This window comes from Coffea arabica, chromosome 4e (assembly GCF_036785885.1).
Source record: "Coffea arabica cultivar ET-39 chromosome 4e, Coffea Arabica ET-39 HiFi, whole genome shotgun sequence".
Lineage (NCBI taxonomy): Eukaryota > Viridiplantae > Streptophyta > Magnoliopsida > Gentianales > Rubiaceae > Coffea > Coffea arabica.
Genome location: NC_092317.1, coordinates 36,213,154 through 36,219,030, shown reverse-complemented (window position 1 = coordinate 36,219,030; position 5,877 = coordinate 36,213,154). Strand labels below are relative to the sequence as shown.

Sequence of the window (5,877 nt, the reverse complement as noted above, 5' to 3'; positions counted from 1 at the left end):
ATAAAATAAAATAATTTTTGGGTCCTCACACATTCGCAGTTCTTCAAGTCTGGTGAAGATAGCAGATTGAGGTCTTGATTTGAGAGGGTTGGAGGGATTTTTTGTGAGAACTCGGAAATTTATGTGTACACTTCGAATTTATCCCATTACATTTAATTTGTTATTAGAAACATTATACATAATAAATAAATGATTAAATTAAATGTACAATTGGATTCCTATAAAATTGAAATTTTAGAAAAAAAATATATATATTACGGACTATTAGCAAGCAAATAGGATTTCGGATAAACCATCATGCAGCCAGCAAGCAAGTCATCAGATTTCTAAATAAGAACCGAATGGAGGAAATTTCAGGAGAGTTGGTCACTGAGTGGAGAACTTTGAAGTCTGTGGCACCGAATGAAGAATTGACCACTGAGTAACATTTCTTTCTTCTAACTCTAAAGTCTTCTAAACAGAGGGATAAGTGAGTGAAGAGCGGAGAAACACATAGAACCTGATTTACTAGTTGGGGCGGTGACTAACAGCTGCTAAGTCAGCTGCCAAAGAGAATTAGCCGCCAACATTTGCTAAGTCCAAGCGGCAACCGAGAGAAAACTTGAGAAACTATTTTCTAAAATGTTTGGGCGGTGGCCGAGTGGAGAAGCAAGTTTCAATTCTTTTCTGTCCAACCTAACAACCGAGAAGAAACAAGGAAAACCATCTGCTGATACACTTGGACAATACTGAGAGTGTAGAACTGAGTGTGTGAGTGGGAGAGAAATTTGGCTAGCTTCATCACCAGCTAACCATAATCAAGAACGAGTAACGCAAGGAGAACGGGAGAAGTTGGTGCAAACTTGAGGAACCGAAGCAGAAATAGTGCAGGCTGCAACTACCGAATTCTAAGGAAAAGAGGTAAGATTTTGTAACAACCACTCACTTATTTAGTATAACTGAATGTATATAGAAGCAGCATGTGAATTTAGCTAGGAAAAATGAGTTCTTGGCTGAGGGAAAATTCTGTGCAGCAACCGAAAGCTATTGGAAAGGAAAACTGCAGAAACCGAGAGTGAAGATTGGAAATTGCAGCTTACTATCAATATTTCTTTGGAGAATAATGTCAATAAATGCATGCAATATATATTTATCTTAAGTTTATAAGAGGTTTAGCTGGAAAACTTGTGAAAAGTTGGAAGTTTGAGCTGGAAATGTTGAAGGAAAGCTGCTGGAAATTTTCCAGCTTTAGCCGTTAGAGGGAAATAGTTTTTTTTTCTTTGATTCCTTGGCCGAAAACTTTGTATTCCAGCTTAAAATACTTTGTGGTATCTTAGTTGCTCTCTGCATGTTAAGTTTGGAGTGAGCAAAATGAAGAAAAGTGAGGAAACAGTTTCATGCTCGAACTACCGAATTGTTAAACTTACTTGTAGCTGATGACAGAATTAGTTGTGGTTACTTGGTGAAATTGCCGCTGAAATTGTATGTTAATTGCTTTAGTTTAGGTTGGACAGAGTATAAGCTGAGTGTTTACTGTTTTAAGCAAGTAAAAGGGGAACTTTGTTGAGAAAATCTGAAGTAATATTGCTGGAAATTTAACCTTGTTGGCTGAGAGAGTTGGGAGTTGAAACTTGGAAGAAAACTAGACAATTTGGTGAATTTCAGTTCTGCCCTGTTTTTGGAATCAACTTGGGCTGCGAATTTCTCCATGATCTAGGCTGAAACAGCTTTTGGACAAAACATAAAAGTTATAGGGATTTGAGTTAACTTTCTACCTGCAAACTTTCAGATTAATTGGATTATTTTAGCTTATGATTTGGCCAGAGCACTCCTGACTGCGCAAAAACTCTAATTTTCCTGACCTGTTTTTCATGTGCTTTTGACCGTCCATTTTTTACCCTAAAAATGTGAGAAATAGGTGTCGATGTCTTCATAATAAATGTAGGTCTGTGTCTTAGCTTCGAAACGCTATAAAATTCGCCTTAATCCAATGAGCGTAACTCCAGTTATGGTCAAAACACTAGAGGATGGCAAAGCTGCCATCTTCATTGTTCCTCATTGCTTTCTTTTATTTCCCGAATGCATTTTGCTATAATGCTAGCCGTGAGGAAACCTATTTTTGAACAGCATTTCATCTAATTTCCAACCCTCAAAGCTTTCATAAATGATAGCTAAGGTTGCTATGAGATTTAACGACTATATCTAGTTCCACGAGAAGAGTTAAATTAAAGCAAATGAGAGGAAACTCATGATAGTTATATACCTAAATTGGCTTCTAATCACTTAATATTGTCTTTACAAATATGTTAAAAACTATAAAATTTGAGGGAGGAGTGTAATGGAACAAAATCCAATTTACAAATAACTCATAGTTTAGTTGATTTAAAAGGGAACAAATGGAGTATCTATAAGCCGTAATTAATGAATATTGGATTGAGAAAGATATATTCCTGGTTCAAATATTATATAAAGATATAAACTTGGGAAATATGTATAATTCTTGGTTTGAAATAATAAAGTTAATAAATTTTGAAATAAAATGTAAAATAAATATAAAATATGTTATACCTTGTTTTATAAGCCAAACTTGACTTTAGTAGTTTAAATCATAAAGTAACAAGTGATAAGTGATAATATATAAATTGTATATTCATTCTAGAATATAAACTTGAAAAATATGCATATTTCTTGGCATAAAATGATAAAATCAATAACTCTTGAAATGAAATATGGAATAACTACTGAATATATTTTATACTTAAAGTCAAACTTGATTTTAATAACTTAAATAATAGGATAACAAATAATAGGTGAATATCTACAAATTATATATTTACTTCGAAATTATGAACTTGTCTCAGGAAGTAGCTGTGAGCCAGGAAACAAACCTAAGGCTCGAGAGTAAATTATTTGAATAATTGGGTGAGTGTTTTCCGAATTTATGTGTTTAATTGTTTATGTGTACCTAAGTGCAATTATGTGACAAATGTACTTATTGTGAATTATTACTAAATGATTCATTATGAAGTATATCTCAATTGTCCCTCGCCTTCTAAGTCTGGGTGTACTTCATCGCACTCGGCTTAGTTGAGTTTGAAGGTCGGTAATTGACTGAATGTTACTGTAAGTGCGCATGAATGTAAGCCATATGTATGCCTCGCTGCATCGGCTGAACTGGGCCCCAAAACCCTCTGTTCAACGGACTATTCGAGGTAGCAAAGGGCTTGGTCGGGTAGGACGGTAGCTTTGGGTAAATGTTTCGGTATACTCGAGTATTACCATGAGGTTGGGAGATTATTGAATGTAGGAGATTGTTTATTGTTTTGGAGGACATAAGGAGGTGAATTGGCGGAATGTACAATGATATTGAAATGAATGTACAATGACAGTGAAATGAGTGTCTCTTGACACTGAAATGAATGCTCAATGACATTGAAGTGGCTCTTATGCAAGTATCGTATCCTTTTAAAAATGATTGTTTAGTGAAGTGTTTCCTCAATTGTTTAATGAAAGTGATTGTACAGTGAAATGTGCACTACTTGCTTAATTGTACTGATTTAAGTGTTTATTAAATGTTACTTGCTCGGCAAACCTCACTGAGTTTTACCTCAGCCCTTTAGCTTTGTTTTCCTTATAGGAGTTGGAGATTGAAGAGTGATTGAATTGAATTAGAAAGTTATTTTGGGAAGATCCATCATTGTGGGTATATATTGTAGTCATGGTTCCCTTTGTATTTTGAGACGGTTGAATCTTTTGTTTTGAGTTGGTGTAATATTAAGAATAGATGTTTAGAACATGTATTTTGTTTCTTTTATCGGACAAATTTATGTTTTAAGCTGATTGGAGTTGTACTTAAGAGTGAATGTTTAGTTGTTCAATGGTAATGTATCTTTGAAGTTAATATTAGTGAATGAATCCTTGCGAGAGCCAGGCGGGCGGTCCGTTAACTTCTAGGGTATGCCCTAGGTGGGACCGGGCCGTCACATTTTTGCTGAACGATTCCTTAACAAAAGTTGTTCATTGGTATCCAGCGCTCTGAAGGTTGGAGATTAGGTCAGAATTTGACCGGAAAGTGAGCTGGTTCGCCGCCTGATTCTAGAAATTTTTAAGTTTTCAGCGTTTTTTCTTTTCCTCTCGATTTTCTCTCTTTTCCTTTCTTTCCTTTCTTGCTCCGCCGCCCTCCTACTCTTCCTCAAACTCTCCCCAGGTTCTTCCTTTGCCTTTGGTTTCTTCTTTTTCCTTTCTTTTCCTTTTCCCTCTCTTCCTCTCTTCCCTTCTCTTTCCTGCGTTCCCTCTCTTTCTTTCTCCCTTTCTTGTTTTCTTTTCTGATCTCCCCCCAGGTTCTACTTTTTTTGTTCTTCAACCTTTCTTTTTTCTTTTCTTCCTCCTGCCCGCAGCTCTTCCCCCTTCTTTCTCTGCTCCAAAAACCCTCTTTTCCTCCTCCCTTTTCTTTCTTTTTTTTTTCTTTGCTTTTGCTCTCCTCAGCCGCCACCTTCTTTTTCCATTTTTCCTCTTTGTCTTCCAGATTTTTCCAAAGCTCTACACCTTGTCTTGCCACCTAGCCCCTTGCATGTGTTGTGCAACAAACCAAGACACATGGCTCATTTGCATGCATTCCACCTAACTACTATGCATGCCTTCCACCTATCTTGTTTTTCCTTTTTTATATTTTCTTTTTGTTTTTCAAAACAAATTTAGGGTAAACAAAATGTTAATTCCTAATTGAGATTGCCTTGTAAATTTTCATTTTATTTGGAATAAATTGAATTTGAAAAAGTTAAAGACAAATTTTTGTGGGAATTTTCTTTTTTCTGAAATTTAATGCAAAAAACGTTTGTTTTGTTGATTATTTTTTAAAAGAAGATAAACTTAATTCAAAAGTAGCTAAGTATTATTTTGTGAACTTTGATTAACTAAAAATAAACTAAAATAAAACAAAATTAAAATGAAATTGAAGAGAATTGAAATTTTGGTGTCTACGATACCTACTACTGAAACTTCCTTAATCTGGTTTGACTTCTGAGATGTTAAGAAAGCATCACTGTCATTGACAGCAATACTCTCGGGAACACCCTCTGCCACGTCCTGCATAGCAATCGCAGGCAAGGCCAATATGGGCTGTTTAACCCCACACCCTTGCCCCAGCCCACCGGGACTTGGCACTGCAATTCCTTGACCTGAAGACCAGAGATGATGAGGGGCACAACTTGCTGCTGTTGCTTCTGTTCCTGCTGTTCCATCAATGAACACATCTGCTACTGTTGCTGTTGCTGATGCAGCTGCAAATGGCCCTGATATGGTAAGGAACGCAGCTGCTGTTGCTGCTGTTTCGTTGAGCCAGTGACTTTGAGGGATGCAATTTCTGCTGCTATTCTGACTGCTGCTGTTGCTGTTTCCACTGCTGCCGTCGAAGGGTCACCCACTAGCAAACTGGACACGTTTCCTGGTGAGAGCGAAGCCGAGAGAGGTCCAGCATCCTCCAGCTTCTCCTTCCCAGGTTTAGGCACGAAGACCTGGCACTCCTTTACTGTTTGTGGAGGCGCAACTGGAGCCAGTTTTGAAGGACGTTGTGCAGCGTCTTTCTTAAAGCAATCCGCCTCAACATGCCCAAATCTCTTGCAGAAAGAATAGTACAAAGGAATTTTTTCTAACTCAACTTGTTGCCAAAATCCGAAGTCATCATCTCCAATCCAAATTCTCCTAACTGGCGGTAGAGAAACATCCACTTCAATCAGCACTCTAGCCACGGAAGGAAGACGAAGGTCCCCTGTAGCAGCATCTACCTTTAGCGGTCTCCCCAACGTAGAAACCAGTTTCGTTAGTTGATTTTTCTAGAAAAAAGGAATAGGTAAATCTGGAAAAAATACCCACACTGAAGCAAGCGAATTCTCCTGGCTC

At 37.2% G+C, this 5,877-nt stretch overlaps 1 long non-coding RNA gene across 1 annotated transcript; it reads left to right on the top strand.

Annotated features, from left to right (window-relative positions):
• The first annotated feature begins 350 nt into the window (after positions 1-350).
• On the top strand, positions 351-3,880 carry LOC140006106 (uncharacterized). Its single transcript, XR_011813708.1, has 2 exons — positions 351-900; positions 3,617-3,880. It is a non-coding gene; the product is annotated as an uncharacterized lncRNA (long non-coding RNA).
• The last annotated feature ends 1,997 nt before the right edge of the window (positions 3,881-5,877 follow it).